Source organism: Protobothrops mucrosquamatus, unplaced genomic scaffold (assembly GCF_001527695.2).
Source record: "Protobothrops mucrosquamatus isolate PMUCROS unplaced genomic scaffold, P.Mucros_1.0 scaffold_309, whole genome shotgun sequence".
Classification (NCBI taxonomy): domain Eukaryota; kingdom Metazoa; phylum Chordata; class Lepidosauria; order Squamata; family Viperidae; genus Protobothrops; species Protobothrops mucrosquamatus.
In genome coordinates this window covers 458,088-469,439 of record NW_015386385.1, presented here as the reverse complement: position 1 = coordinate 469,439, position 11,352 = coordinate 458,088, and positions in this window count along the sequence as shown.

Here is an 11,352-nt window from a genome sequence, read left to right as displayed (position 1 = left end):
AGGAACCAGCCCCTGCCATGTCAGCCACGCCCCCTGGGGATGTGTCACCCTTTGTGAGGAATGAAGAAATGCACCATGCCTTGGCACTTGCCCTGGTCCCACCCCCTTCTGCCAGAGACCCTCAGATCTGTCTCACTCCTGCCCAGGCCCCCACAGGCACCCTTGATGCAAACGATGTAGAGTTGGCCACACCCACTCCATCCACGCCCACCCAGTAGGCTGCACCCACTCTGGCCACACCCACCCGGCCCCCCAAGGGCAACCGCAATGCTGATGCGGCCCTCAATGAAATTGAGTTTGACACCCCTGATCTAATCAGAATATTTCAGTATTACAAATCTCCCATTCATTATGTTTGATTTTCCTGCATAATTTCCTTGATGAATAGATGAACCAAGTTGTCATTTGGTAACATGTCATTCAGTTTTAATGTTAAATATTATCAGAAGAACTGGCTTTACCTATTCTTATACTGTGTAATTTGATCTGTATAACTTCATCTAACAAATAATTACAACATAATCTGTCCAAAAGCGACCTTAATAACAACCCTGATTCTTTTTTTAAAGATCCTACAAATACATATTCTGGATGTTAAACTGAATTATTTTCTAGTTTTTAGACCAGCCCAGTACTATACCAGGGTTAATAACCAGAAGCAGAGATAGGCATGGAAGTTCATGGTTAGTTTTGGCCAGTCACTGTCTCTACACTCAGCCTACCTCACAGATTGTCACTGTAAGAAAAGATTTAGAGAACAGTGACACAAAAAGTGCCTTAAGCTCCTGAAGGAAATATGAGATATAAATTTAACAAAAACTGAATAAGTATCTTTTAGATAGGTTTAATTCTGCATTTTCAAAATTTGTTGCCTAAATAAAGCATTTAACAATGTAATAATAATAAAATCTAATAATATCAAGAGAGGAATCTTCCAAAAACTCTCACAATCACCACTACTGTTTGTCATTGCACTGATTCCGCTGTCAACAATACTGAATAACTCACTCATGGCTCTCAAACATCAAAAACATCTCACAGGCTATCCCACGTCTTTTACCTGGACAATCTGAAGCCGTATGGAAAAACACCATCTGAAATAGAATCAGTGTCCATATATATTGCCAAGATACTGCAATGGAGTTTGGACTAGACAAATGTACCATGCTTACCATCAAACTAGAAAAAAATAGTGAAACTGAAGGAATCAAAATGCCCTATGGCAGACATGTCAAACTCACGACGTCACGTGACATCATGCAACGTATCGGGACAGTTTTGCCATTGCCGGCAATGGGGTAGGCGCGGCTTCCGGATGACGCGTCCGGCCCGGGGTCCAGCAGTTTGACACCCCTGCCCTATGGAAATAACATCAAGAGTCTGGGTGAGGATGATCACTGAATCTTCAAGCTGAAAACATCAAACACACTGAAGTCAAGAAAAAGATTAGAAGTGAAAACATCAAGAAATTGAAGAAGATCTTAAAGTCCAAACTCAGTGGAGGAGATACCATCAAGGCGATTAACACCTGGACAATTCCAATCATTAATTACACAGCTGAAAGAATGGACTAGACTCAATCAGAACTAAAGCCCTTGATAGGAAGACCAGAAAAAAATGACCATAAACCATGCCCTTATTGAGTACTGGAGAGACCAAACTGACCTGCAAGAAAGACCAAATGAAGAACAGCACATGGCCAGTACATTAAAGAAAAAATACCAGGCAAAAAGATAGCAACAAGACCTGGCAATGGCTAACAGCAGGAAAGAAACAGAGGGGCTAATTCTGTCTGCACAAGACCAAGCCTTAAAAACAAATGCATATGAAGCCAGAACTGAGAAGAGGGCAACAGACAACAAGTGCCAGCAAAAAAGCTGAAGAAACAGTGGACCACCTGGTTAGCTGCTTCAAGAAGATCACCAAGACTGACTACAAACAATGGCATGACAAAGTAGCAATAATGCAGCCCATGCAGCCCCAAACCTGCAGAGTGCCAAGAAGGATGCAGGGTGGCCAAAAGACAGAGATGGGAGGAATAGGCAACGGGGAGATTGAAAGGGAGGCAGTCCCTTATCTTGGAGAAGTCAAGGTTGAGGCTGGGAGGAACAAAGCCAGAAATAGCTTAGATTGGGGTGGTCCTTGGCTAATGATCAGTGGAATTTGGTTAATGATCGTAATAGTGCTGGGATTGACATCCCTAAGCAACGTGGTCATGTGATATTGAGCTTTACAACCAGATTGCTCATTGATGGAAATTGAGGTCCTAATTGCATCATAACTCGAGAACTACTGGTAATATTGAAGAATCACCCATCAAATATTTAATAATCACAATCCTTTACACAAGATATGCATAAAATAATTTCAGAAATTGCTCTGACATTAACAATATACTAAATGTATAATAGAAAAGAACTAGTAATCAAGTCTATCAAGCAAATCTGAAGCAGAACAGTGGATGTTAATCTAGCAAGTGCCAATCAAATTGCCCATTTCGGTATTTGTTTTAAATATTAATGTTTATTATTCAATAATATGCTATCACAAAATGCTATTAACAAAATGAAAGGGAGATGTGGTAATTTCTACTGGTCTCTTAGAAATCTAAAATTTACAAAATAATATTTTTATCAGAATCAGCAGGAAAATTTTAGTACGATAAGCATATGTTATCAACGCTTGAAGGAACAACATGAAGAAGCTGTCAAGAGTTTTTTAATTACAGTGGGATAGAAATGTGGAAAATAAATAAATAAAAGTAAACATTGGAGTTACAAAATAAAATAATTGTTACAAAATAAAAAATAATACCTCACACGTATTCTAAAAAAATCGCTTAATCATAAATTGCCATTTAGAACAATAATCACAAATTCCGCTTTACTGACATATGCATGTGTGTGCAAATATTCAGAGAGATAGATATGCTATACTATAATATAATTTGATTTCCCCCTTTTTTTCTTTCCGACCCTAGGTGCTAGGAAGAAATTATGTAAAGAGAATTTACTACTCGGTCTGTTGTCAATCAGAAGGATAACTCTCAGTAAATAGAACTAGATAAAATTTGATTCCCTCCTGGGACAGGTTGTTGGGCAGAGCTGAGAATGTTGCTGGCTTTCATGCTTCCCTTATGCCTCCCCTTCCCTTCTACCCATGTAATCCAAAGCAGAACGAAAACACATGCACCATGAGAAACAACCCCTGCAGAAACATATAGATATCTCCAGTGCTTTTTTTCTAAAAAAAAAAAAAAAAAAAAAAAGGTGCCGGAATTCACACATGTCATACAACCCACCTTGCCTACCCTACAAGGTTCCATCCAAAAAAGGTGCCGGAACTCCGTTCTGGGCGTTCTATGAGGAAAAAAAGCCCTGGATATCTCCCATAGCCACTGCTTGTAAAGAGATTAGAGAGAAATCCAGAATTCTTAGCAGCCTTTATCAATTTTGTCAGGCGGTTGGCCACTAAACTTTTCTGTACTCATCTTTCTTATTGCCTGTTTTTCCAGAATCTTCTGGGTAGATTGGGCATTCATATTAACTTATTTTCTAGATTTCAGTATAGTAATACATGAACCCATCAAGTAAACAAATGGGCAGAATTTAAACACCATACTAAGCCACAACAAAAGTAACTATGATTAGTGTGTTACATGAATGCAAGTGCTAGTTTTACACTGGGCTAATTAATCAAGTTATATAAACAAAGAAAGTTAGTTAAATTTAGTTAGTTTTTGGTTGTTGGAACTTGTTATGCAAGATTTTTTTAAAAAAAGTTCTATATGATTACATTCCTTTCACTGATAACCTTTTCACACAATAGGTGATCTATCCTTGTTTTCTATTTGTCACTCTTGTAAAAAGCTCAGCCAAAAGCATTGATATATTTCTGCCAACAACATTCCTCTAGGATACAAAAATAAGTCTACAAACATAGCCAACAATTTCATCACCGCTATAACTGCTAAGGCAATATTTCTTAGTACATACCAAATGCAGAATAGTGGTTGTCCTCTATTGTAGCATAGTTGCAAGACATGCTTCTTCTTAACTATACAGAACAGAGAATAAAAACTGCAGGACTACAGCACACAGTCCCATATTGCACACCCTTTGTGAACAAATTCTTCTCTCCCACACCTTAAGACATTGGCAGCCCTTAACCAAATTAATATTTGTGCTTTGAAAATAACACTTATATGCTTTCAAATGTGAATTAAATAAATGCTGATTGTAGTTGAGCAAAAATACGGCTGTTGTTATTGCAAGGAGTGGATCTGCCCTTAACAGAAAGATAAAAAATGAAGGACTACACATATTTCGTATACTTTTACATGAGCTGTTTGAGAAATTTTAAAATGCCAGCAAAGACTTATTTTATTTAAATATATGCAAATGTATCAATATCCTACATCACATATTCTTCACGATGATTACCACAATAGCTTGGACCTCCTATAAAATTTTGTGAATGTGGTAAGAAAAAACACAACAAAAGATAATCTGGAAATATTTGCTATATATTAAGTGTGGCATTTTTTAAAAAAATGTTAATGAACAGATTATGATAAGTTATGGTAAGTTTATTAACTAACTTGCAAAAATAGTCTTCAAAAAGTGAATGAATCAACGAAGAACAGAATAAAGGAAACACACTATTTTTTATAATATTCTTAGCATGTAACACCTTGCTGAGAGAGGCAGGTGGCAGTTTAAAATGCAGTTTCCACATTACATTGAAGACACTGTAATATTGGAACCCCGGCTCCAGGTAGTCAGAAAGGGTCCAGAGCAGAATAACATTCTGGTGTTAACAAATAGGAATTATTGAGATTGTTTTCTATGGCTTATGCAAATGTTTCATTCTCTATCATTGCATATAACATATGCCTTGTATTATATTTTAGTACAGATTTGTAATAAATAATTACAGTACACTAATTAGCTGTCATATCATTACTTTTTAATTCTTTATTGTTTCTTCTGTGACACAGTGTGCCAGCACTAGTTAGTAATATCAGTAAATAGGATATGAATGCTAAATTCTTATTTTTAAAACTGGTATTATACCTAACGCAGTGCAAAAGGGACTAAAAGTGCAATAAAATTTGTTTCATAGGGACGTAGAGCTAAAAGAAATGTTTTATTATGAATATAGAAATGAGTTTGATGTTTAGTAAATTGCAGCCACTGGAAATATTTTCATATAATTCTACCACAATTTTATTGTACAATGGAAGTAATGTCCTGCAGAGATAACTACTAAAGACATAATTTTGCATTCTCTCTCTTTCTGTCTCTTTCTTTAAATGTTTAAATTATTATTGCAACATTTTATGGGGCTATTTGCAGATAGTACAAGATAGTGCAAAAAAAGCAGCAGCCCGCAAGCTGACCAGTAAGAGCTTATATTCACAAATTACCACAGTGTTGTATGCTCTAGATTGGTCAGGATTCAGGATTCCATTCAAAGTGCTGCTTTTAATTTATAAAGCCCTATAAGCTTTGGCATATCATCCACATTTCCCATACAGGTATGCTGAAAGTTCCTCCCCTGTGGAAGTTTCAGAAGAAAGCTAGATATCAATATTTTTTGGCTGTGACACCAAACCCTTAGAAGAAGCTCTCACAAGATTATATGTCATCCTATCTCCTGGCATTCAGAAAGGCTGTGAGAGCTTTTAACTGGTTAAGATGTTGGTCATTTAAGATATCTTCCAATATTTTATAGGGCTATAATCATTTTTATTAATTATTATTTGTTAAAAGATTTGTATGGCCACCCATCTTATATGTAATAAATATCCAATTAATATTAATTGAATTAATATTTAATTAATTCAATGTTTAATGATAGTTTGGAAAACATGGACACGTTTTTTATACTATTGCTTGCGGGATAATGTTGTAAATCAGCAGGTGTCCTTGGGAAGGGTGGTAGTATAGAAATACAATTAATAAATAAATGGACCATTGTTTGTTCCTCTCATTAGTAGCCCTATTCAAATATAGATTCAACCAGTTATACAAAAGCAGAATCGGAATTAGATCTTTCTGTGAGGGCTTTAAAATGATATTGATTTAACATAAGGCAACCTCATGTTAGGAGTTCCCTCTTGGAAACTGGTGCATATAATAAACAGAAAGATATCATAAGTCTCCAATATTCACACTAGTCTTGTGGAGCAAAAAAACCTACATCCCGAAGCCCTCCAGCTATCATTTCATTAGTCTTAGTCAGCATGGATAATATTAATCATTATAGAAAGTACAGTCCAATATCTGTAGGGCTACAGAATGTTTATCCTTTCTGTAAAGAATTCTTCTGGAATGCACTTGTTCATTATTATTTAAGATTCTATGCAAATCTTATCATATACATTTTTCTACAAAATAAATTTGGGCATGATATTGCAATGGGAGGAGAAAAACAGTTATTGGGGCAACAGCTCCTTTTCTGGCTGATAGATTGAGCCAAGCTTGTACTTCTTTCAGCCTTTAGCTTTATCGCATACAAAGTAAGATACATAAGAAAAATATCACTTATGTACATAAGCACTCCTGATGAATATTCATGCTGACCCTCAAAATATTTTATTATTCTCTTTACCAACTATAGGAATATTTTTTTAAAAAAAATCCTTCAATATGACTTTGAACTGTTCAATTCTACCTAAAGGCAAATAGAAACACATAATATTCATAATAATTGCACTGATGCAATGCACTTGTGAAATACATCTTTATTCTATTGAGCCTTGTAAAAAAGATACAAGGTCACCGGGATGTATGATATTTCATAAGATCTTCACCACTTTGTCTTTACTGGACCAAAAATAATGTACACATGTCTTCCTGTATTATATATACAAGCAGGGCAAAACTGAAAGATATAAATGTAGTCTCTAGCCCTTGAGTTGCATGCTACTGTTTAAATATCACTCAAGAATCTCTTTTTTCCAAAAATTCTGGTCCTCAGTTATAACATGGTTTCTCAGTTTTTTCCATCTTTCCACCACCCTTTGCCAGGACCCAAAAATGAGAGCTTATGACAATTGTAAAAATCTGTGTATAGAGGAATGTAATGTAGACAGTAGTAATGTAACTGTTTTTCTATAATGCAAACTGAGCAAGATGAATTTGCATAACAAACCCTGAATAATTTGAATCTGATACCCTGAAAGTTGTACTACTGGAGGACGTCTTAGAATCTCACTGTAAAATAAAATGGATATATAACAAAAAGTAATTTTTGGTTCACTGCTAATCTGAGGCCTGTTATCCTTCCCAATTCAATTCAGAGCGTTCACCTAAATCAATGTGCAACATTCCTCTGGCTGGGCTCATGTTCTCTTGATTCTTGGCCCAAGCAAAAAGCAAAATGTTCAGAGAGCAGATTGTCCTGAATTTCATTGCTCTAATAATTGGGGTCTTTGTTCATATTCACAGCATGTTAACAGATGGGGCAGTTTGCCTGGGTAGCAGCCAGATAATTCAGTCTCACCAAGCAAAGACAGATTTACCTGGCAATGCCTTCTTCCTTATAAAGGTAATGAACAAAGCCATCCTATAAACAGAGGAACAAGAGCGGACTGTACCACTTTTTTTAAAAAAAAACCATAATCGTACAATGTAGGAGTTAGAAGTTAATAGGCAGCTGCATACAAGAGAAGGAGGCCCGAATGCACATCCAATCCAAGCGGATGGCCATGTTTACATCAAATAGCATACATATTAAAATATGTCTTAGAATCTGTCATAATGCAAAAATAATTCCATGGCATAACTCTCACATTGTACACTACAGTCTCTTGGAGGAATTGAAGCACAAAAATATTAGTTCTCAAAATGAATATATCAAAGACAGACAGGCATAAGCGTGGTAGAGAGAAAGGATTTATAGTTTAGGAAAGCTAAGTAAATCTAAATGACTAACTATATAAGCTATATAAAACATGAACATACATACATACAACATATATACTCTCTCTCTCTCACACACACACACATATATATACATATACATATATATGTAACTTTTAATTTCAAATTATTTAATCCAAGAGAATATATATTTTCTAATCTTCCTCATGTATGATAATAAATGTGTGTGTGTGTGTGTGTGTATACATATACATATACATATACATATACATATACATATACACATACACATACACATACACACACACACACACACACACACACACATATATATATATATATATATATATATATATACACACACACACACACACACATACATACATATATACATATACAGTGCTTTTTTTCTTAAAAAAAAAAAAGATGCCGGAACTTACACATGTCATACAACCCGCCTTGCCTACCCTACAAGGTTCCATCCAAAAAAGGTGCCAGAACTCCATTCTGGGCGTTCTATGAGAAAAAAAGCCCTGTATATATATATACACACAAATAAATCACTGAATTAAGAAATATTCTTTAAATACCTCTCTTGTATGTTAATAGACAGAGAAAATGTGTTTATATATTTAATTAAAAACTGTATATACTAACCTTTTCCTGCAAGGTTTAATGCAATATTATAACTTACAGTACTATGAATAAAGGTATGTCCAAAAAAAAGAAGGAAAGAATAATGAACATGAGAACCATTATGAGTGTATACAGGGAGTTCAGCTGTAGTTCATAAATACTTGGATGGTCAGAATCAGGACTGCAGAAGTAACTTGTCAATATAACTGTTTAGTGCTACAACTTGTAATGCCATTTAGACATGTCAACCTGTAGGGCAGCATACACTGTGGGGAATAGGCAGAGGGGAGAGATGGATGACAGGATGTGAAAAAGGCAAGGAAAGGCCAGGAGTTGGAAATGTTGCCTACATGGGGAAAAAGAGCAGTAGATTAAGTTAACAACAAGAGGGTTGGGATTTTGTCAGGGGCACAGAGGTAGCAAGATTAACTGCAAACAGAACAAGTAGGCAAGAGCAATTGGCTATTGTGTGTTTTGCACCTAACCAGGGCATATCCTGCAATTTCTCTTTTTCCCCTTTCCGATCCCCATGACATTGTATTTATCTCATCCCTAGCTCATGAATGAGACAAAACTAATCATTCCTTAGTTGCACCTACATTGAAGTAGTATTTTATCCTTATTTTGACACCATTTTGTTAGGCTTTATCTTACATTACCTTGGAGGGAAGTTAGATCTGCCTCTCTTACTTCTGTTCCAAGCACAGCCAAATGATGTCCATATTTGAGAGTGCCATTCTTTATAGAGTGTTAAAGGTTTTCTCCTGTTACAGGCTTTATCCTTTGGTTTTGGACCATCCTTTTTCCACATGTCATCAGCCAATGAAAGAAATAAGCACCACTTTGGGCATCACAACAGAAATAAGGTGGATCTCATTTCTAGACAGTGCATGACTTTCCTTAGACTTATTTCACAGTTGCTTCTGCAAACACCTTTTGGATATTTCCCAAGTTAAAACAGTGTGAAAGAAAGGAATACATGGGATGACACCAATGAAGACATTGCCCCAGAAAGGAGGGAGGCAGACAGAACTATGATGTGCTACGTGGTAGGTCATGTAGAGATCTAAAGGAAAAAGTAACTAACTCCTAGACAAAAATACATTTTCTTACTTCAGGCAGGGGGAAGAGAAAGCCACTTTGGTGTAGGGGTTAAGGGGATGGCCTAGAAACCAAGAAACTATGAGTTCTTGTCCGGCCTGAAGCATGAAAAACCAGCTGGGTGACTTTGGGCCAGTCATTTTCTTTCAACTCATCTCACTTCACAGGGTTAATTTGGAGAAAATAGGAGAAGAAAGGAGTATTAATGTTTGCCGCCTTGAGTTGCATATGAAAAAAAAAATATCTAATAAATAAATAAATAAAACTGACAAATATGGGGAAAGTTTCATCTGTCTTCCTTGTTGAAAGCTTGCAGAGTGGGTGGTAATAAAGGCAGGAGGGAATGGAGAAGATCAGTATGAAAGGTTCTCAAAAACAAAGTGTTAACGGGGAGGGCAGATGTTACAGAGAGAAATGGCTGCAGTGAATGTTAGCTTGGAGACAAGATGGGAGAGGGAGCATCTGCGGCTCCTCTCTGAAAGAAGGGGTAGTTCCTCCTGCAAGGAACGTTCATTGATATTGGATTTCCCAGGGCTGCTTACTAGTGGTTTTTTTTTTTAAATGTAATTATTATTGTCGTTGCTATTATGTCCTTTTAACCTAATTTCTGAGTGAGGTATTTGAGCCCCTCAGAATACTTTGTTGATTGGAATAATGTATAAATTACATAAATCAATAAATAAATTATTAGTGTAAAAGCCATACAATTATCACTGTATAATTTATATTAATAATAAATTTTCCAAACATAACTCTGATTATACTAAAAATATGTCGCCTGACTACGCCTTCAAATTAATGGGTGATCTCCAAAATAATTGCAGAACTTTACACATCTTTAAGCGGTGGGATAGCACCAACTCAAGGGAAAAATAACACTTTAAAACCAGTTCACCCAATAATGTAAGGCCTGGAGATAAGATTAAAAAGTCATAAAATGAACGGAATAGAATGCTGTTGTTGGGACATGATTGTATCTAGTAAACCACAAGCTGTGGCAAGGCCTGAATCATAGTATCGGACTTAAAACTTTTTAATAATCTTTATCATAAGATTTGCACACATAGCCAATCTAATTTGCCAGACATTGCCCAAAAGGAGAACAAGTAAAGCACACTTGAGCAAGAAATGCAGTGGCCATCTAGGTGCATATACTTAGCAAAATATAACTATCATCCAGTTAACATTATTTCTCTCTGGACAGAGCTTGTCTCCAGGTGTCAGAGGTAGATTAAAAAAAATGAAGTGGGTCACATAATTTTTCACATATTTTTAGAGATGAGGGGGGAGGAATTCAAGTAGAGGATATCTAGAAATTTGATTTGCAGAGGTTCGTGAAAGAAAATAATTTACCCAAAAATGTACAGCTGTGAGAGTATATTACATATGACATCTACACGGAAGAGAATATACATGGCTGTATTAAATAGATATTTCAATCTGCACATGATTTTTACCCTTCTTCCTAAATGAATAATTGTTCTTTATAAAGAAAATATAAACATTTCATGTGGTTTTTGTAGCTAAAAGGGCATCTAGAACATCCAGAATAGATGGAACAATAGTAAACAATTAGTAACTTAAGACTGCTTACCATGCTTTCTTTTTTCTATGTGTGGAAATTTCTATACATCAATTAGAATTATGAGCAAATGTATGATTTGCTAGGTCGTGGAGCTACGATATCTTTCATTATGCATCCCTATACTAGTCACCCTGTATGTTT